Below are 22731 nucleotides of genomic sequence, written 5' to 3'. Positions count from 1 at the left end.
AAGGTTTCAAACTTCTATCACCAGGGGGTGCTGGACTATAATGAGGAAAATGGCTCATGTAACTATGCAATGTCGGTGGAGCACCTGAAGCAGGGTGCCGTGATCAAGTTTCTAACCACAGAAAATGTGCTACAAATTGACATTCATCTGAGACTGAAGGCATTTTATGGGGATGATTGTGTAGACATCAGTACTGTGTGATATTGGGCTGTTCATGCTTGTAAAGAAAACCCCAGCTGAACAAGATTCTGATGACCTCCATCAGTTGCAGTATGTGGCCTCGCACTCCATTCTCTCACATATGCTGAGAGTTATCCAGCTGAGGTTTTCTTTACGGGCATGAAAAGCCCAAGATCGCACAGTACTGATGTCCTACGCATTCATCCCCAAATGCCTTCAGTCTCAGATGAATGTCAATTTGTAGCACATTTTCTGCGGTTAGAAATTGATCACTGCTCACTGCTTCAGGCACTTCACCGACATTGCATGGTTACATGCTGCCATTTTCCTCGCTATAGTTCAACACCACCTGACGATAAAGTTTGAAAGCTTCAATGGAGAAGCGGGAAAGTCTTAGAAGTGCAATGTATGGTTGCTCAAAATCCAAGATCTATTTACAAGGTAACAAAAAAAAAATAAAAACATAGGAAGCTTTACTTTTCAGCATGCCCTTGTATATATACTTTATTGCAGATCCATTTCAGGATTGTAATGTTGTTCATTGACATTCCAAATTACAGTTTGCAGAATTTTAACACAAAATGTTAATAAGAAATTAAATTAGGCATACCATATTTAATGCAAAATGTTGAATTTTTCATGAGTTTTGTATCTCTTAAACCAATTAAATCTCAAACTCAAAATGTTTAATGAAGTTACTTATCGTGGAGTACTGTATTGTGTACAAATTTCAGATTTTTAAACAACTGCCCACCCTGAACTTGAAATCTTTTAACAAAAAGTACATATTTATGACCCTGTAGAAAAAAAGATTAAAGTCTCAAGCTTACAATAATTTTGACACACAGTATTGGTACACAGGTACTTGCACAAAAAATTCCAAGTGTTAAACAAACTGCCTTCCCCCTAAAAACAAATGTTCAAAAATGACATTTTGAGCAATTAGGATACACAATTTTGACCTTAAAATGTATTAATGTGCTTAACATCACAGATTTTGTCTCATTGTCCTAGGACTTACTAGAGCTGAGATAGAAAACTTGCCGCTGATGCTTACAAATGGAGAAAATGATGTGTGCCATGATAAAAAAATGCCCGCCATCTTCAAATCGGTGATAGTAAAAATAAAATAACTGTGGTTCTGAACTGTCAACATATGAGGCTCACACCACACAAAAAATATACTTTTTTTAAAAATGGTCACTTCATATGGATTGACTCTATATTATAAAGAAGCTTTGAATGAAGCACATATCACAAAACACATTATACTTTGGGAAAATGTACTCTCAGTCAAGTGAACATCAATGTTAGTAATTACCCTACTGCACACAAGTTCTGTAATTTGACTGCAAGCTTGAACCATAAGTCTTCTCATTTCCATTAAGTATTGCCGCTTCTTTTGGAAAATCTTTTCCACACCATCCAAGTTGTTCTGTGTTTCGTTCTTATCCTCAGCCCAATGAAGGAAGGCCATTCTGCTGTATGTGTTCATTTGTGAATTTTTGCCCCACGGTAAACTTGTACAGATCATTTTGGAGAATCCGTTGAACTAAGCATCTTGATATCCCTAGTTGTATTGCTGCTTTTCTAGCCAATTTGCTGAAACTCCTCTGCCTAGCGACTCAGTTTCAATATTCTTAGGTGAATGCATAGGTTTGGGATGATCACTGTTCGGTTCCAATACTGGTCCTTCCATTCAAAACTTTTCATGCAGTTTGTGGGTCGTTTTTCTAGAGAGGGGCCAACCGAGTATGGAAATGTGCACGAAAATGCCTGAGTCACAAAAATTCTTTTTGTTTCAGCCAAAAATTGCACAATTGCTGATTGCTGTTGCATCGTAAATCTTCCTTTGTCTGCCATGTTGCCTACTCTAGCCCTTTAGTGGCAGCATCATGAATTATGCTTCACATTTCATCACGCTACTTTTCCAAAGGCTACTGTGCCAGCCCTCGTTGTGGAGTGGTTAGCACATCATGATATGACCCAAGGGGTCCCGGGTTTGAATCACAGCCTTGGCATGGATTCATCAATTTCAACACACATCTCCCATCTTTGCAAATTAGCCAAAAGTTGCACAAAAAGTGAAGTAAAATATAGCAAATAAATCAATCAACCAATAGCTACTGCAACTGCAGTTGACACACATGACATTCTTCATCTCATATGTGAAAGAAATAAAAATAAACAAATGGGATTATTTCATGCACTACCCTGTATAACATACCATGTGAATGCAAGCAAGCATGCATAAGAGAGTTGGGATGCCCTCTACAGAAATGGATACTGAACACATGCAAGGGCGAAACAATAGACAAAAATAGGTGAACATGCATCAAGTGAATCACATAACATTCAGTGTCACGTGTCATGACTGTCACTGCTGCTTGGGCTCTAGATTTAGCACAATAGGAGTGTAACAAACTTGTCATCTTGTGGGAATGCACCGCTGTAAGCGGCAACACTAATTTTTCGGAAAAAGATCGTCATGGAGATTTGAAAAAGCAATGTTGCAAACTTTACAACCTGGAATGGTGACACCATATTGGATTCAAAATGGCAGCATGCTAAATATAGCTTACTATTTCTCATGTATTAAACATTAGTTTTGCAAATCTGTGTAGCATAGTAGTGTCATTTGAAAGAGATGCTCCAAGGAAGGATAAAAAGATCATCCCGAGTAAGTTTTCTTGTTTTATCTTAAATATAGAAACAAAAAAACTTTGAAATATATGTATTTTTCTCCTCTCCAAATTGTATTTTGTCTTATAACATGGTAAATATCAATCAGATAAAAAATAAGGTTATGATAAAAAGTAAACTTCAATTACTCATGATTTTGTTTCAAGTTGTTTGAGAATGTTATCTTTCTTACTTCTGAAGATATAAATCAAAATATATTTGTCAGTGTTGTATTAAACTTGTATTTTACACCTGGTATTTCAGACTCTCCTGTTCAATTTACCAAGATATAACTCAGAAGAGACATAACCATCAGATGTGTTTATTCAAGGCTATCTCCGAAGCCCAGACTAAATACATGTAATAATTGATAAGCAGGTGTGACTGATGCTTCACTCTCAAATAACGACCACAGAGGAAAACGATAGTTTATGGGCACCTTTACTTTAAACTATCACCAGACTTCTTCTTGAATATTCTTCCTCGACCAGCAGCTGGAGGCAACCCCTTGATGTATTTGTGGTGGCTTCTAGCCCAAGCCCTGGATAGGGACGTCTTTAGTTCACCCCGAAGATAAAACCTCACCGTGATGCCAATTTGCTAACCAGCATGCGATTTTTCCCAGCAAAGGGAAATTTTGAAACAAAACTACAATTACAGGAATGGGAAATTGGTGGCATGTGACAGGGAAATTGTCCTCTGGGCCAAGAACAATACTGTCCTATTGAACACATGCAGAAGCAAGAGGCCGCTATCTGAACTTTTCAACCAACCACACATTACAATTGTGACAGAGTTTGAACTCCTCTGTTGCTTTATTTATGGGGGAGACTGGCTGACTTGGGATGACAAAGACCAGCCTAGTTTGCAAGTGAGAAATCACATTGAAGGGAATTTAAGGAAGTTACAATTCCTACTGTGCGTATTTTATGTAGTGTATTGAGTGAGTGAATTACATACAGTTTGATTGATCTATGCTGTGTCATGTAGTGAATGAAAATTAGTGACATAATTAATGAACTATTAAGGAAACAATTTATTCTGCTTTTGTATGAGGATAAGTTTCAAATCGTGAAGATATACATGCCTCTGGCATCCCAAAGAGAAGAATGGATTTGATTTAGTTTTATTATTTAGCGTCTCTTTTCTGTCACTAAAGCTCATCACGATGATGAGGATGAGTGATGATATGAAATTGATGAAGGGGCATTCACAAAGAATACGCATGCCCAGGTCTGGATTTGAACCTGGGACCCCTGGCATCATAGCATGCTGTGCTAATAACCATTTTCCCACAGAGGTCAGCAAGAGAAGAATGGATTTCCAGTTCAATTTAAATATTCAAGGTAAAAATTTTATTTTATATCTTATTCTCGAACGTAGGCCTACATAAATATTTCACAATATGGGCCTCTATATTTTATAAATAACCATGAAATACTTTTCTTACTATTTCTATATTAATGAAACTGACATTTTTATAATTATTTGTAAATTGTCAGGTATATATTTTTAATCACAATGTCACATTACTTCAAATTCCAAGAGATTTAATGAAAAAGAGCCCCCCAAAGGAACATTATGACATGAAGAGATAGCCCAGGTTTTGAACCCAGCATACACCACAGATAACCATCATGTATATTTAATAAATACAACCTCTGACAAGAAAGTACGGTGAATGAAGGCACTGCGCTCGACTTGGCAACACTGGTGGAAGGAGCCACCGTGCACAAGTAGCAACAGGTGTCGACAGTGAGAAGCCAGAGTTGTTTAGTTGTGAGTCAACAGTGTTCCTTGTGGCACGTGTTTTGCCAGCTGCCTGTTAGTGATCAAGTCAGTGATCACAGTAAAATGAAGAAACGAAAGATCAATTTACACTTTTGCTTTAAGCTGGTAGAGACAGCCAATGCTATGCTGGCACAAGTGTATGGAGATCAAGTGGTGTCATTGAAGTGTGTTTACGAGTTGTTCAGCCATTTTCGAGATGGGAGGGATGGCGTTTCTGATGCCCCTCATAGTGGAACACCGTCAACTGTCCACAATGACGAGAACATTGACAAGGTGAGGACACTTATTACCAACGATCGTCGTTTAACGCTGCGATGATAGCTGAGGTGTGAATCTGTGAGACTCATCCTCACCCAAGATTTAGGTAAAAGGAAAACGTGTTGTCGTCTAGTGCCACATCACTTGACAGAGGTGAGTCATTCCATATAAAATCAACACAGCCCACAAACTGACCATCTCCGATTTTCATGAAATTTGGGGAGTTGATACCATGCATGGCACTTAGTAACTATGAAAATTTTGAGTTTCGTGTGTCTTGTAATTGTTAAATAATTCAAGGTCAAAATTTGCATAAATTTCCCTTTTTGAGCCTGCTTAGATATACTAAATGTGCTGTAACTCCGCCCCTATTTCACCTAGGAAGCTCAAATGAAGCTTATTGTGCAAGGAATTGAACAAGCTTTCCAGTGATATATACGAGGGGCGATCAGGTTGCTCTGACCCTAACATAGAAAGAGCGGCAATAGGGTTTCAATTTTTTTTTATTTTTCAACATACTCCCCTGCAACTCCAATGCACTTCTCCCATCGGTGCTCCAACGTGTGGATACCTTGCAAAAAAAAATCTTCCGACTGGTCCTCCAACCATGAGTCCACAGCCCTTATCACCTCAGAATCATCAGAAAATTATTGCCCACGAATGTCATTCATCAAATGTTTGAACAAATAGAAATCACTGGGGGCCAAATCTGGGGAATAGGGTGGGTGGGGAAGCAATTCGAACGATGCATGTGCGATAGCGGCCCTCGCAATGCGTGAGGTGTGGACAGGTGCATTGTCCTGGTGAAGGAGCACACCACGGGTCAACATCCCATGCCTCTTTTTCTTGACGGAATCACGTAATTTCTTGATTAGATCACTGTAGTATGTGCCAGTGATGGTTTGGCCTCTTTGTAGATAGTCCACAAGAAGGACACCCTTGCAGTCCCAGAAAATTGAGACCATCACCTTCTTGGCTGACGTTTGAACCTTGAACTTCTTCGTTGGTGAAGAATGTAGGTGTTTCCACTCCATGCTTTATGATTTTGTTTCTGGGTCGAAGTGATGGACCCATGTTTCATCCATAGGTACAAATCGGGCAAGGAAATCGTCTATATCAGCACGAAACTTGTCAAGAAGTTCTTGACTGATGAGCACTCGGGTACGCTTTTGATCTGGGGTGAGGTTTCGAGGGACCCATCTTGCAGCAATTTTTTTCATTTGCAATTCCTGGGTAAATATGTTTTGCACAGTGCCATATGACAGGCCACACATCTCAGCAACATGACGGATAGCGACTCGATGATCCTTTAGCACGATATCGTGGACTTTGTTAATGTTTTCGGTCATCATGACAGTTTTTGGTGCTCCACCTGCATGTTCATCCTCACACGACTCTCTCCCACAGTTAAACTCACGACACCCTCTCTTCACCATACTGTATGAAGGAGCACTGTCCCCTAATGTATCCACCAAGTCCTCATGAATTTTGGATACCGTCCACTTCTTCTTCACAAAATATTTGATCACCGCTCTCACCTCAGTTTTCTCCATTCTGGCACATTGACACAACTTCACTCAGTTAAACCCCTGTAAAAAGAAAACTGTACCTTACTTAGACTTACAATTCAGATTGAAAGCATATAAAGGATCACTAAACAATAACAAAATAAAAAATCAATCATGACGTCATTCCTTCTATGTTAGGGTCGGAGCAACCTGATCGCCCCTCGTAACAAGCATACCTTTGGATAAAAATATAATTTTATTACGTGACCTTGGCCTTTGACCTTGAATATCTCACAACATGTCATCACCAAAAATCGTAAAAAGAAGTATATATTTGGTCCCTCATGCCATACTCTAAAATATATCAAAAAATCATTCTGTGACTGTATTGGGATCAGAAGATATAAATAATATGTGTAACTATATGACTGATAAATAGCCTCATTACATGAACTATGAGGAGTCAAATGCCCCTTAGCACCCCCTACAAAATGTAAAAGAAAGAAAGAAAGAAATAGGCACAGGGAGATCCCTAGCTGTGTGTGTCAAGTGCAGGTCCGCCATATTGTTGACCGCCATATTGAATTCGTTGCAAAAACTTCAAAGGAAAGGGGGTGATGTGATACATCAAATCAGGCTAGAATTTCACAAGAAATGAAGCGGCGAAGGGTTTTCCAACGAATCTTTAGTGAGCCAAAAATTATATGCATATGTTTCACTTACGATATATGCACATTATAATGTTGTCACACTTGTTGACATCTCTCACACTCACATAGAACATTTGGCAATGTAGTAGGTACAACATGATTGCAAGCAGCAACTATGACTTCTCTCAGATGGTCAAATTCATTGACTTTTACTGCATGCACCATTCTCTTCAAATCTTTCTGAATTTAAAAGTCCTCCTAAGATGTTAGATATGGCGAATGTGTAGGCCTTTTAATAGATCCCTGTCTGCCCATCAATCTACCTAGAAATTTATCATGAAAAAATTGCCACAATGTCCACATAGTGTGGTCACACACTGTCCTGTTTTAAAACTCTGGAAAAGTGCCATATCCCATAAGCAAGGATGAAAAACCTGTTCACTTAACAAATCCAAGAAGCCCTCACCATTTAAGGTTCCGTTGTTGAATATGGATCAACCATTCCAGTTCCCCATACACTATACCACATCATTAGCTTACCAGCAACAACCATTCGGTTGGGATCTGTCTACTGTACATTATCAAATCACAGGTATTGCATATTCTTTTTATTCACCGTAATCATAAAAATTAGCCTCGTCACTCAAGAATTTTTGATTCCTAAGGAAGTGTCACATAATTGTTTTTTTCCAATGTTCTTCACTATTCAACTATTTGGTGAATGTCACTGATTAAAATCATATGCAATGGTGCGTATACTTCTTTCTCTCCCGAGATGTCAGGGTGATTTCGATGAGTTCTTAACACATTAGGAGCATTCTAATGCTTTGTTTTTAACACCTCGAAAAGGAGAAAATAGTTACAATCATGCAGTATAACCCTTTGTTGGCTAAAGATACGTTGGAAAACCTTCGCTGTTTCATTTCTCTTGAAATTCTTGCCTGATTTGATATATCACATCACCCCCTTTCCTTTGAAATTTTTGCATTGAATTCAATATGGTGGTCAACAATATGCTGGACCTGCGCTTGACACACACAGCTAGGGATCTCCCTGTGCCTAACCTATTTCTTTCACGACCAATTATAGGGCCTCCCCGATGGCGCAGTGGTAGCGTCGTCACCTTGTAATCAAGGGGTCCCGGGTTCAATACCTGGTGGAGGCACAAGTGGTTTGGATCCCACTTTAAACTGTAGGTCCAGTCCCGATTAGCCTTACTGTACATAAAGTGGACTTAAGAAACCAAATCAATCAATCATGACCAATTATACCCAGTATAACTCCTTTACATCTTGTAGGGGGTTTTAAGGGACATTTGACTCGTCATAGTTCATGTAATGAGGCTTTCATCAGTCATATAGTTACACATATTATTTTGTATCTTCTGATTCCATTACACTCCCAGAATGATTTTTTGATATTTTTTAGAGTATGGCATGAGGAACCAAATATATTTTTTTCACAATTTTTGGTGATGACATGTTTTGAGATATTCAAGGTCAAATGTCAAGGTCACGTGACAAAATTATATTTTTATCCAAAAGTAGGCTTGTTATATATCGCCGGAAAGCTTGTTCAATTCCCTGTACAATAAACTTTATTTGAGCATCCTAGGTGAAATAGGAGCGGAATTACAGCACATTTAGTACAGTTAAGCGTGCTCAAAAAGGGCAATTTATGCAAACTTTGACCTTGAATAATTTAACAATTACAAGACAAATGAATCTAAAAATTTTCATAGTTACTAACAGTTGGGCTGAAAAGTTCGTAGGCTGACTCATAGATGGCGTTACTAGAATTAAATCCATGTGATTTTTACTTAGTACTAACCTTCAAAAGATACGTGTATAAATTTTACAGCTGCCGGATAATTAGTTCGTGAGATATAGCATTGTGAGTGAAGCAGCTTTTGTTATTGTGAAAAAATGGATAAAAAAGAATTTCGTGTGTTGCTTTTTGGCGAAAAAAAATACTGTTGAAGCCAAGGCTTGGCTTGATAAACATTATTCGGACTCTGCACCAGGAAAATCAACCGTTGAGAAGTGGTTTGCTAAAATGAGCATCGAAGACGATGCACGCATTGGACGCCCCAAAGAGGCTGTTACCGACGAAAACATCAAAAAAGTCCACAAAATAATTTTAAATGATCGTAAAGTGAAGTTGATCGCGATAGCTGAGATTATTACATAGCGTTGTTGGAACGTTTAAAGGATGAAATCACCAAAAAACGGCCCCATTTGAAGAAGAAAAAAGTGCTGTTTCATCAAGACAATGCACCGTGTCACAAATCAATGAAAACGATGGCAAAATTATATGAATTAGACTACGAATTGCTTCCCCATCCACCATATTCTCCAGATCTGGCTACCAGTGACTTTTTCCTGTTTGCAGACCTTAAAAGAATGCTCGCTGGAAAGAAATTTAGCACTGATGAAGAGGTAATCGCCGAAACTGAGGCCTATTTTGAGGCTAAAGAGAAATCGTACTATAAAAATGGCATCGAAAAATTGTATGACTGCTATAATCATTGTATCGCCCTCAAAGGCAATTATATATTGAATAATAAAATCAAATTTTGTCAAAAAAATATTTTTTACTATGTTAGCCTACGAACTTTTCAGCCCAACTTTTAAGTTCCATGCATAGTTTCAACTCCCCCAATTTCATGAAAATCGGAGATGGGTCAGGTTGGAAATTGCACAAATCTGTGTTGATTTGGCATGGAATGACTCAGGAGCAAAAGCAGGCCGACCCGTGTTGATGCTTCACAGGAATATTTTATCGATATGCCGGATGCAGATCCAGATTTCTTGCAATGCATTGTTACAGAGGATGAGAGCTGGTGTGTGAGGTACGACCCTGAAACGAAACACCAAAGCATGGATGTCATTCTCCTGCATCACTCCGTCGGAAGAAGGTCAAGGCTGAAAAATCACGCATCAAGATGATGCACATCACTTTCTTTGACAGTGATGGCATGATCTGCAAGGAATTCTTACCGGAGGGAACAACAATGAATGCTGCTAGGTATGTTGAAATTCTGGGGCGTTTCATGAAACGGCTACGACTGGTACGACCCCAGTTCTCACAACAAGGTTCATGGTTTCTCGTACACTACAATGCTCGCCCCCACAAAGCCACTATCGTCTGACAGTTTCTGGCTAAGAAGGGGGTGGTGCAAATTGACCATCCACCATACTAGCCAGATCTGAATTCTCCAGATTTCTTTCTCTTCCCATGCCTCAATATTGCTTTGAAAGGTCAGAGTTTTGAGAATATTCTGGACATCCAAGGAACGTGATGAGGGTTTTGAACACCATCCCGAAAGAAGACTTTTCTAAAAGTTTCCAAGACATGTACAGCCATTCTAAACGGTGCATAGCCATGGGAGGGGACTACTTCGAAGGACAGTAAGGTAGGTTTCATTAAGAATTTGTCTACTTTCGATATTCAGGATCATTCACCGAACTTTGTCAGAGGTTGTATATGTTTAATATGTAATGGTTTACAGTTTTTGACATGATGTTTCTTTAGCTCATTAATGTCCATTTCCCCAGGGGTGCCTACAAAGGGGGCATTATGGTGCAGGCTGCGTCATCGAGATTTTTTGAGGGGGATTTTTTCCCTTCAAATAATATAAAATTCAACATGTATATATTTTTCCAAAATATATGTAATAATTTTACACTTTAATGCAACATATTTGATCCATTAGATGAAGAAAAAAGTTTAAGGGCATTATCGAAAGGGGGGGGGATATCAAACTCTTGCAGACCTTAATTGCCATGTGGGTTCCTGAGGGGGATTATGAATTAAATGTTGGGGGGGGGGGGGAAGTATCCAACTTTAGGTCTTAGATTATGGTGGGTATTTTAGTTAAGGGGGATTAAGCATTAAATTGAGGTGGTATGTAATTCTTGTGTATTATTATTGTCTTAGAATGGCGGAAATTCTGGTGTGGAGACAAATATTTTTTTGGAGGATGCAATATCAAGAGTAAGTCTAAAATTGGCATGGAAATTTTGGTGGTAAGATTGAGTAGCTATTGAATTTAAAGGTGGGGGGGATAGGAAGCTCTTGATAAAATGTTAAATCTTAGATTATCAAGGGATTTCTGTAGTGGAGAGAGAGTTCGAACATTAAATTTTGGAGACTGTATTTAGTGATATGATATCCACATGTTTTCGACCCCGAATGTGCCAAAAGAGAAGCTGGTAAAGATCTCTAGATCCAAAGAAATGGATGTAACAATTTTCTTGCTTCGCTCGCAGTGATGTGTTGCGAGAATGCGTGTTTGGCACTTTAATTAGGTGAATGTGAAGTGCTATACTATAGCTCCATTACAAGACATAAGCGCTCTTCATGAAAAACATCACTTCTTAAAATATAATGCTTAATTTAAAGCAGGTGCATTATTGGGAACAAAAATATATTGAATCCGGATTTCTATGGCACAGGAAAATTTTACTTTAACAAGTTAATTTTGCACTTGTTAATCCATGTAATTATTGTTATGGGTTACTAAAATAATTACATTTACCCCAAGAAGTAGGTGGTGGGGTTGTGAGGTCTTTGGAAGAGGAACCATATAATATTATCGCCCTGAAATTAAGAATTTCTAGCTAGGGGTCTCTCGTGAAACAATAATTGAATCGGTCATGGCTGGAGCATGATTTTTGGTTTTCCAAGGTTGAATTTTCTATGTTTATCTTAAGTTGTGTAAGCATTTGTGTTAAATACTCAAATTGTGAGTTTTATAAACCCACTCACAAACACTATTTTTATGCATATTTTCTAGGTAAATCAAAAACTAAAGGCAATTTTGTGTTTTCGCAAGAACTAAGGAAAACTGTGTGTCTGACGTCACTACGTGTATACTTGGAGTGACGTGGAAGTAGGAGTATCCATCACTGCCCCATTCAGTCGAGTGTCGCGGAGGAAAAAGGTCACACGTATAGACGCACCACTCCACGAATGCACCATCGAGGAACAGCATGCCGTAGTGCGCTTTCTGTGGTCGGAGGGAGTCAAACTCGCAGACATCCACCGTCGGCTGTTAGCGCAGTATGGAGTAAGCACCATGACTCAACGAAAGGTGTACGAGTGGTTGGACCACTTTAAAGCGGGATGCACAAGTGTAACGGACAAAAGTCAAAGTGGATGCCCAAAAACATCCCTCACAGAAGAAAACGTCCAACGGGTGGATATCATTATCAGGGATGATCGAATAATCACAATAGCACAAGTGGCAGAACTCTTGGACATCAGTTTCAGATCAGCATATGCAATAGTGCATGATGAATTAGGGTACCCAAGGAACTCACAGCTGGTCATCAGCAGCAGCGCGTCACAGTAGCTACTCAGTTTCTCCAACGCTATGAAGCCGATCCCAGTATCTTGGAATGAATTGTGACAGGAGATGAAACTTGGGTTCACCACTACGAACCAGAGAGTAAGCGGCAAAGATTGGAATGGATACATCCGTCGTCTCCTGTCCGCAAGAAATTCAAACAACAGCCATCCTGTAGGAAATTGATGCTAATGCTGTTTTAGGATGTGAAGGGACCGATCATGGCATAGTTTCACCTATATGGTGAAACTGTGAATAGTCCAAGTTATTGTGCTGTCCTGCAAGACAAACTGTAACCTGCAATTCGTCACAAGCGACGAGGACTGCTGTCTAAGGAGGTGCTCGTACTCCATGATAATGCCAAAGCCTCATACAGAAAGGGTAACAGTAGACACTGTGCACAGGCTTGGCTTTGGGTTGGTTCCCCATCCTCCATACAGCCCTGATCTGGCGCCATCAGATTACCACATCTTTGGCCCTTTGAAGGAGGCGCTGCGTGGTCGTCGGTTTAGGTCAGATGACGAGGTCCAGCAGGCGGTGCAGATGTGGCTTCGTGAACAACCAAAAACCTTCTTCGCAGATGGGATGCAGAAAATGATTGCATGATACCAAAAGTGCATTGCTTTGCAGGGGGCATATGTGGAATAATGATATGTGTAGTTCTTCTTCTTGTGTGGAAATAAAGATGTTATGTGAAAATTACCTTTACTTTTTGATTTACCCTAATACATAATTTAATTTACTACAGTTAACCAATAAAGTGCTAGCTTTAAGTTTTTCGAAAATCAAACAATTAAAAAATATGAACAGTTTAACATGGCATTTCATTCAAATAAGACATCAATTATTACGTATTCATCCAAACTATTTTGGGGAATTATGATGAACGATTTTAGGCAGATTTGAGTGAATGGCACTGCTGTTTAGGTAGGAGGGTCAGATCAAGTATAGTGTTCAGTAAAGCTAAGATAAGAGATACTTTTGGTAGACACATTGTCGTAATTAAATACTTTGTGAGGATTACGATTTGGTTTAAAGATGCGAATGATATGATTTGGGGGGGGGGGGGTGTTCATGACATGATTTTTTGAGGGGAGCTGTGCAAATGGCCTTGGTGGGGGGATGGACACCCCTGCATTGCCCGTAAAAAGGCATGGTGCACTGCAGTAATTTATGTTTTCCGTTCTTCATGAATGCAAGTCTTGCAGCTTTTATACTTCTGTTCTGACATCACTGAATGTACGTAGCACATTGCACCAGTAATTTGTTTCTTACCTAGGATGTGGAGCTGGCCGCAAATTTTGGATTATCGTCCGTAATAATGGCTGAGCAGAAAAGATGAGTGTATAGGAGTGTTTATTTGCCTTATGTTACAACTTCATCTTCTTTTGTGTAGTTTAGGTGTTGGATTTTCCCACTCAATCAGATTTTTTGTAAAATTCTTATTATTGTTGAAAATATGTAATGATATTTAATGATGCCCCTAATAGGGGTACTGGGCATAGCTGGGAAGTGTGTTTTAATATTGGAAGATGAAGTTTCTGCTCATTAATAAACAACTGTAATTGCATTCAAGAGATATATATTAATTGATTTAAACTTATAAATATTTTATAGTGAACTGAAACACACAAAGTAATACAGGGTGTATCAAAAGTCACTATCCAATTCAATGAAAGAAGATATAAATTTAAAACTGCCATTTATTTTGTAGCTCCACACATGTAGAGATGCTCTTGTGACAATGAATTTATAAATGGACATCTTGTGCAGTAGAATGCTGAATAAAGTCTGCTGTTCCCTGATTATTTAAATCTATTAGGTCACTGAACTTGCTTTCAAGAATTGAATGGGGGATTGTTTCTTTGCAAAGATTCAAGACATGTTGAGTTACGTTGGACTGCGGTGGATGTCTTAGCATCAATTTCCTAACATGAGGATTTAGAGGATAAATGGCATTTTAGAATTATGACTTTCCTTCAGTAGAATGGACACCATGTAGATAAAATGCCTGTCTTGAAAACTGTTCATTGTAAATTCTCTGGAAACATCTACCACACTAGTGGTTACTTCTCTATATATTTTTTTTGTGTGAGGCTTACAGTAGGTGACATCGCAGCCATACCTGAAGAAGATGACAATGCTTTTGGAAGCAGATGTGTTCCTTGGCCCTCCAGAAAATGCTTGACTGAGTGAGGAAGATCCTGATGGAGATGTACTGTAAATCACTTGAGTGGAAATTAACTGCGAAGAAGTGCAGAATTGTTACAGCAGATGGATTTTTTTGACTCCTCCACTGGAACGGAAGATGATATTGACTGTGGTAATGTTGCATCTGAAGTCAGGGGTTTATCCAGGATTTTTCTCTTGGGGGGGGGGGGGGGGGCGTTGGAAACTTTTGGGGGGTGTAAGTTTGGGGATGTTAAGTGAATATTTTGGACCGTTTGTGATAATGTTAACATTTCAGTCTAATGTTTCGAGTATTGCTTTTCAATAAAGTTCACCACTTGATTTAATCAATCGTTAGACAAAAGACAAGAGATGACATTGGAAAACACAAAATTTAAACATATTATTACCAAAAATCATTTCATGCAATTCTTAAGCTAGTTTTAAAGAAATTAGGAACACTTGCGCAATATTCTATAACTTTATTTGTATGTTTCTTGCCGTAGGTGCAAGACGGAGTTCATCTTAGGGGGTGCCCAATTCATCGATGAAATATCAGTGAAAATGCATTGCATGGGTGTGCGCACACTTGCATGCCTGAATACAAATATAATATGACTCTGTAATAAATTAAAACACTGCGAGCGAAGCGAGCAAAACAATTTTTTAGAACTATTTCTTTGCAAACTGATAATGCATATTATTAATTAAACATAGCGACAATACTTTCATTTCACAGTATCCCACACTGAAAAAAAAGGTGTGGAAACTCACCTTTTGGGGTGAGTTTGGCTTGTCACAAATAGATGTCCCCAAAAGGTGAGTTTCCACACCCCATATTGGGGTGAGTTTTTCTCACCCTAGTATAGAGTGTGTTTTTCCTCCCATAGGGTGAGTTTACTCACCCTAGTATAGTGTGTGTTTATCCTCCCATAGGGTGAGTTTTCTCACCTTAGTATAGAGTGTGTTTTTCCTCCCATAGGGTGAGTTTTCTCACCCTAGTATAGAGTGTGTTTATCAGGGGCGGCGCGTGCCTTTTCAATCAGGCAGGGCACATTTTTCTTTTGGGTGGGGAGGGGGGGAGCAGTTTACCTCTATATTCCTCTTTAAGGTTTTTGAGGGGAGTGCCTTGATATGGAGTAAGTAAATTGTTCGAACAATTTGGAATAAAATTAACATTCTGATCAAGATATCTCTCCAAAGAGCATTAAATACTCACTACGTAGGAATACGAAAAATCAGCAACATATGGAACAAATTACATGAATAAAAAAAAAAAAAACTCAAATACTGACGTCGGAACTATACGCTTGCAGTAACTAAACTTTGGGTAAATACTGGAATGATTAGAAAAATGTTACACTGCAGTTTCTCTTCCATTGTCAATGAATTGAAAGGCGTAGATATTAAAGTTTCTACATGATTCAATGTCATATTCACCAAGTATCAACTAATATCAATGACTAACTAGGAAGATGATGCACCGTTAAGTTCAGTTACAACACTTTACATTGGCCATGTACCCCCAAAAAGTTTGTTTATACTTACGAAGATATTCTGCATGTCAAGTTGCTGGAACACAGACACAATTATACAAATAAATAAACACGTACAGTAACTATAAAATAGCGAAAAACTAATTATTTCATAAGCGATCAATACGCACAGACGGAACGCAACGCAAACTCACAAACTAACTCAAATCCAAATCCGTATTACAATGGGAAGAAAGGAGGATCTTTTTAAAAATACGAGGGACTAGTTTGTGCAATAAAAAGTGTTGTCAACTTTTCAGGTCGCCGGAACAAGCGCGAAGAAAAGCATTCGAGGGATTTTTTTTCTATCTTATTGCTGCAGGCTTGAAGAACGAATGAACTGCCTGCCAAGCGTTGGAAACACTGAACGGTGAAAGAGGCAAACATGAATGGGCAGGACACCTCGTTCCCTGCCCAGAGACTGCTACGAATTTTTTCGCTTTTCCATTGTGAGGGGACCGTCCCTTGCCTATGCTGTAAATGTTTGGATCAGTCAGTGACGTCACGTCTCCGGGGCAGAGCCGAGATTGGAGTCTCTCCAACAGGACGGAGAAATATATTAACCTTGCACAGGGTGCATACCCTGTAAGACTGGTTGCAGCAACGTAGGGGTTGAGGAAAAAAAAACAAAAAAAAATATTTACGCGTATATACCGATCGTCTCTTCAGATGAACTTTTTATGTTAAAATTGTTGTGGGGCAGTGCCCTAGTTGCCCTTTATGTAGCATCGCCACTGGTGTTTATCCTCCCATAGGGCGAGTTTTCTCACCCTAGTATAGAGTGTGTTTATCCTCTCATAGGGTGAGTTTTCTCACCCTAGAATAGTGTGTGTTTTCCTCCCATAGGGTGAGTTTTTCTCACCCCAGTATAGTGTGTTTTTCCTCCCATAGGGTGAGTTTTCTCACCCTAGTATAGAGGGGTTTTTTCCTCCCATAGGGTGAATTTGAGAGGTTCGTGAGGAAGAGGTAAATGATCTTCGTGTAGTATAATAATGCTTACCTTTAACCTTGAAGAATCAGTCACATCTTTTCTATCTTATACAATATGAATGCAGAACGAGATAGAGCAATCATAACTTCATTGTAATTTCTTCCCAGATGGCAAATGTATCAAAGTAGAGAAATGCAATGTTAACTCTTGCTTTGTGTAATATACGACATCACAGGGAAAACAGTGTTTCTTCATTTAATTCATTCAGATTTTAATATGATTAATTGTCTTCTTTATAAAAAATATCATTCAGGAAACTAGATGCGGCACGCTCACCAAGGTATTCATGTAGAAGAACAAGCCATCCATAAATTACATGAAGCTTTCAAGGAATATTATGCATCGATTTCTAAATCATACAAAAGAGTCGCAACTTGTAATGTACATACATTTTGTCCAATAAGTTTTTTTTTTTAGACTTCCACTTGATGCTTAGAAGTCAATTGGGACTGGATATATGTACAGTCACATACACTGCTGGGTTGTAATGATTTAATTTAAAGTCAATGGTGCTGTTACAACCCAGAAGTGTCCTTGAGTGTACAATATAACATGAAGGGGATTGATCTTCAGAAGTCACACCCGTTAATTAAAACATAACACTTTTTCTGTACTGTTTGGAAAGCAACACTCATGCTCACATACATTGCTAGGATAAATAAATGGCATACTTAACACAACAAAATACCGTATACTTGTATATCCGTAGATAAATTTTAAGTATACGTTGGATGCAAGTATTTACATACATGGTAAGGGGATAATCTTTGACAAATACTACCTTGCCACTAAATGCATACACATTAAGCAATAATTCAACCTTACCTTTCCTTTGCTGTTGCTTCTGCACACTCGGTTCAATGCCACAATCATTACAATGTGAGTGATTTTTGGTGCTTTTAGAACCTATTTGAGTACTTTAATAAATTAATTAGAAACAAAAATGTACATTCTTAAGAAGGCAGAGCTAATTTAGTAGAAGTTATAAATATGTTCATATACTTAATTTTTAACCACTCTATTTCAAATACAGAACTTAATTTTTTACGCCCCAAAGATTAGGTTGAAGAAATAAAGTTACCAGTTAGCAAAAACTTCAACTTTATTTACAATATATATACATTTCATCTTGCAATAATTCAACATAGTTCTCACAATTTTATCCAAAAAAAGAGGAATGATTTTTCAGTACCAATTTTACTTCATTGATAAAAATATGCATGTTGTATTCCTTTAAAATGTCTGTATGGAAAGGCATCCAATCTGAAAGGAGAAAAAGTGTAAGAGTAAATAAGAATATAACCAAGAATGCATTTAGGTCAGAGTGTGATAGTTCAGAATGTACTTATGACATTTATGAGTCTTAATACTTCCCTAAAGAGTATACTAGTGATGTATGCATACAAAGTGATTCAAGCTTGAGTAGCCAGCCTTCGTGGATGAGTGGTTACGAAAGCATTCTGAAACGCCTGGGGTGCCGAGTTCGAATCCAAGCCTAGGATCAGGTGTTCTTTGTAAGTGTCCATTCATCCATTGCATCATATCATCAGTCATCCTCATCTTCGCAATTAGACAAAAGTGGCAGAAATGCGAAGAAAAATAAACAAGATCAACTAGTCAAACTGCTCAATTGATAGATTGAGTTGGTGTTTTAAAGTACACTTTATGCACAGTATGACTAATCAAGACTGGACCTGCGGTTCAAAGTGGGATCCGAACCACTATGTGCCTCCACAGGGTATCGAACCCGGGACCCTTTAATTACAAGGCAACGACGCTACCACTGCACCATCGGGGAGGTTTATGATCTTTACTGTAATGTATGATCTTTACTACTTATGTCTCTGAACCGGCAGGGACATAATTAGAGAAAGGGAATTACCTGTCTTGCCCTAAAATAGTTGATTAGCCTGTCCTCTCAATGTTCCTCTTCCTCACGAAGCCAAACACAGAATCCCTCACTCTCTCCTGAACTCCTATCACTGTACCCCCCTTCCCCCTCCAGTCGATCCTCTTTGTTCCTCCTACTCCCAAAGCCAAACACTGACTGTCACTCCTCTCACCTCCGATCTCCTACCATCGCTCTCTCCCCCTTTTTTCTCTCCCCTACTTCCTTTTTACAACTCATGATACTGGAAATCTATAGTGCTGTCATAATCACATTCTTGGTATATCCTGCCTTCCCCGAAGGCCAGGGCAGCTCAAGAATGTGAGGTGCACTACGATAGTGACCACAGTTGCATGTCTTGAGAGCATGGAGAGGTATTGGTGTGGTTGTTATTAGTATTATTATTACTCTCTTTATTCAATGGGCAATGTTCTATGTACAGTCATGGACACTTCTGGGTCGCAACAATACCATTGACTCAATAGAATCGTTACAACCCAGAAGTGTCCGTGACTGTACATCAATTCTGCATTATTCTGATCATCAGTTTTAGCTGGTGTATCTTTTACATATTTTCACACAAAATCCCAAACCAGGGGAACCAGTTTTAACATTTTTTTGGTCCTCAAATCTTTCCTAAAATCAATTTTTAAGATATCGATATTACAAGCAAGTAAGAGAAATTATAATTCTAATTTTTTTCTAATGATAAGATCTGGAGCTCAAAATTGTTAATGAAACAACTGAAACTGCAAAGGTATTTTGAAAACAGGAACTGAACAAAAATAAAATTAATCACTTTTTAAAAGTTACATTTTTGATTACTATTCGTACATACTTAGCCATAATGTCTTGACAGTAGTGAAGCATAGTCTTAAGAAGGAGGCAAGCAATGTTTCAGTACAACAAAACATGTAGTGTAGTATAATGACATGCCGAGGGGGGAGGGCTAAAGGTTTATAGCCTCATTGGAACAGTCGCTGGATTTGTCAAAATATGTACTGAAGTGATGGTACTAAAAATAAACCATATGATCCACAAACGTCACATTTACTTTGAGAATTCCAGTTATATGGTAGTAAACATCTTCCATATGCGAACTTTCTGCATACGACTGTAGGGGTATGGAATTTCTTATTTATTAGTACCTTTATTTGTTCATTATTATTTAATGTTGGCATAAAGTCCTTTTGGCCCAGTATTTCTAAGAAAAGAAACGTCAAAGGAAGGAAAGAAGACAAAATGAGGACTGACTACTAAAAAAAAATCCTGGGAAAACTACTTGTCTCATAATAATAAAACTTAAAACATATTCTTGTGTTCATAATGTGCACAATGTATACGATTTACTTCTATGCTGTGCTATTAATAGATAGTTCCTTTGCAGATAGCATTATTTTCACCCCAAGTTTTATTCAAAAGCCATCAATTTATTGAATGTGTTTGTAAAATTTGTGAAACAGTTCACTTGAATTACTGTGTAAATAATTTGGAAGTTGCAAGCACTGGTACTGGTCAACATTTCTGATGTAATTTAAGCTGGACTGAGCTGGATGCAGGGTGTAGATCAAGGTCCATCAAATCTCACCACCCTCCCTGGGAAAACTCTTCACGGGGGTGCAGACATTCCACTTGCTGGAAACACAAATGCTCGCCCCATCTTTCCCGAACTCCCAATGTCAATCTTTTTACTCATTTTACATATTGCAAAATATAAAATAATTCATAATATAAACAGTGGCGAAGCATTCTATGAGGCCAGGAGGCCGGGCCTACCCACGCCATCACTCTTTTAAAGGTGTATTTACTTATTTCGTCAAAACACATGTGATGCAATGGAAAAGTTTGGAATTTTCATTTATGATAATTACAAAAAAATTCTAACCCTGTCCAGTATACGAACTTTCCACGGAGTGAGGCACATTTGCTGAGGCCTCTTCTCTTGACATTCTGTCGTACGGTCATATATGCGGGAAGTCTAATCTTACGAGTACTGTACGTATGCTTATAACGTGCTCCTGAGGCCGGCCTCGCGGTGTTACCTACTAGAACGAACATCATATCAGCAACACTGCATTTCCGCCAGGGTTGGAAATTTGTTGTGTACCGGCATTTTTTGTAAACATTAGCATGTGTTCGTGCAGAGATATTTCTATTTCATTGTACATTCTCCATATTTTGTACGAAACTTAGGTTTTCCTTCCTTTCATCGACAAGTGTAAGTGAAATTGAAAATTACGGAGTAGGTGTAGTTCTTACTTCGTTTTCTGGTCAGAGTGCTGATGGTCTTGTCGATTCACCCAACACCGTAGCGTAAACAGAAAGTCTAAAGAACTAATATGTGTAAAGTAAGTCTTCATACCAAATTATGTAAATTAATATGCCAGTTACGCCTTATATTTACAAAGTAGTTTTACTTTCACTGGAAATAGAATAATTTACTTCTATCGTGAACGGGGATTTCCCCGCTCGTTCCCTCTCTGTGAAAACTTGCCTCCTGCTCAGGACGCTACAAGGGAGCGTGGCTCGGAGCGCGAGTTTCGTGATGGTAGAGCTTTGTTTGTGATTCGTGTCTTGTGCAGCGATCAGATTTATACAAGAAGTGCCGGACTGAAATGCAAGAACAATCTAGTTCTTAATTGAGTGAAGATGTAATCATCGGTAAGGTAGGACCCACTTTTGGCCTTTCATGTTTCCTTCTTATAACGATCATTTCTAAAATGTTTTCAACTATATTTTCCTTTGCAAGTAGCAGTGGCAATTGACAACAAAATATTTTAAAAAATTCAGAGTTGTTGAAACGTTATTTAATGCGTTAACACTATCGTTGAATAAATATTACAAGCAGACATTTTTTTTTGTGCAGCCGACACAAGCGAAGAGGTAGGCAGTTTCGTTTACCCTGAAGGGATAACGAGAAGAGGGCGTTCAATGAGAGTACAATGCAAGGGAAGACTTTTTTTGGGTTTAGGACAAAGCGTGTTGTGTTATGGGGTTATTGCGCGGGCCATGTCTGTTTCAGGTCTGGCGGAACAGGCCAGTGTTGTCACATTTGATTGGCAGAAAAGAGCTGAATTACGCCTAAAAATTGGGATTCTATTTTCTCAAGCAACTACATTTATTATAACCTGTTTATATGTTACATACTAACCTGTCGTGTTGCCAGGTCCCAAACAAGGATCCTATGTTCTATTATCACGGAAAGGTGTCTACTAACACAAGGGGTAGAACAAACTAGGATGCGAAGTATACACACTGAATGCGAGAGGTCACCTTTACTTATGTTTTTCTTTAAAGCCCTGTGGTGGTCATCCGAACACGTTACGAAGCCAGGTGACCTAATTGTGGTCATGCCAATGTTTCCTGATCATCTTTAATTCATTCTCCATACATTCTCATCGCCACGATTAACATAGAGTAGAACCAATGAGACGAAAATATTCAAAACTTAAATTATGTTTACTTGCACATACAGGTGTCAGAAATTCATTTATCTAGAAAGCCAAGATGGGAATTAACTACAACCATTCCTTTAGTTAGACAACATATAACAATGGTGTGTTCCTCGGTGCGAGGAAGTCTTGCTAAAAAAACTAAGTTGGCAGCAGTAGAACATACCAAACTGACAGTCGCTGAAAGTGCTCACGGCACAAACGTCAGACTGACCCGAAAATTATGGGGGGGGGGGGTTCCACCCCTTTTCACCTCAATTGCAAAATAAATTTAGAA

This window comes from Lepisma saccharinum, chromosome 26 (genome assembly GCF_977018435.1).
Source record: "Lepisma saccharinum chromosome 26, izLepSacc3.1, whole genome shotgun sequence".
NCBI classification, from domain to species: Eukaryota; Metazoa; Arthropoda; class Insecta; order Zygentoma; family Lepismatidae; genus Lepisma; species Lepisma saccharinum.
The sequence above is the reverse complement of the archived record's forward strand: the minus strand, read 5'-3'. Positions refer to the sequence as shown.